Source organism: Lottia gigantea (assembly GCF_000327385.1).
Source record: "Lottia gigantea unplaced genomic scaffold LOTGIsca_258, whole genome shotgun sequence".
NCBI classification, from domain to species: Eukaryota; Metazoa; Mollusca; class Gastropoda; family Lottiidae; genus Lottia; species Lottia gigantea.
The window spans coordinates 18,642-19,678 of NW_008708785.1; the positions used below are offsets into that span (position 1 = coordinate 18,642).

Consider the following 1,037-nt stretch of genomic DNA (forward strand, 5'->3'; position numbering starts at 1 on the left):
TGATGATGACTATTTTAGAATGAACCAATCATTTTACCCCTCTATATAAAATCGTGATATAGTTTTTATATATTAAGATATATAAAGCTTATCAAAATGAAGGCAACTACCTATTAAATGATTTTACCCGTGTACTATATTAAAGATTCTATATCGTTAAAATACTGTGAAGGTAAAAGTCAAATATCTATCGTAAAGAAATGTCAAGTATAAATTCACAGTGTGATTCGAGATATGATATTATATTATATTGTAATGTTATGCTAATATTCATTTGAGAGAATCGATACAAGTGAAATTATGATCAAATTGAAATAATACAAATTAATTGTTATCATGTGTGAACTCATTTAGACCAAGTTCAATATGCTGATAAAAAACTATTAAAAACGTAAATTTAATGGTTGTAACATATTGGATAGAATTAATTCCTTTTGATCGTGGTCATTCAATATTTTATATATATGATTGACCACCAAGATAATTCAACACTTGTTTCATTAAAAATATTAATTGGTTTTCTCAAATGAGTATAAATATGAGTGGAATAATAGAGTTCGATGGTTCCAGTATTTTCCATCGTACATCTCGTATGTGTATTTAACTAACTAGTTAAATAGATTGAATAAAATAGTTGTTAATTATAAAGTCTTAATATATACGGGAGCTGGGACGCTAGAATATTGTATTGTATGCATCATTCTACAAAATGACTTGTCTTAAAGATGTTTATCATAAGAAATAAAGACTTGTCTTAAAGATGTTTATCATAAGAAATAAATTCAAGAAAAATACATTTCTTACCTGTAATTAGTACTGGTAAATAAACTATAACTATTAATATCAATATATAATTATACTCCATGTTATTGAATAATATTCAACATGACGATCTTCTCTTGTCATATATTTGGCCTACTAGATTGTAGTATTTTATTACAAGGCTATAATTTACTTCCTCTTACACTTGCAAATACCTTTATATTATGCTATATATTATTGTTTAACATGACCTAAATACATACTACTATATTTTA

At 25.2% G+C, this 1,037-nt stretch overlaps 1 protein-coding gene across 1 annotated transcript in view; it reads left to right on the forward strand.

The window, feature by feature from the left end:
• LOTGIDRAFT_239461 (hypothetical protein) overlaps positions 1-1,037 on the forward strand; it is a gene marked incomplete at its 5' end in the record, with an annotated part of 21,079 nt that overhangs the window by 12,188 nt on the left and 7,854 nt on the right. The gene's annotated exons all lie outside the window — the stretch shown is intronic.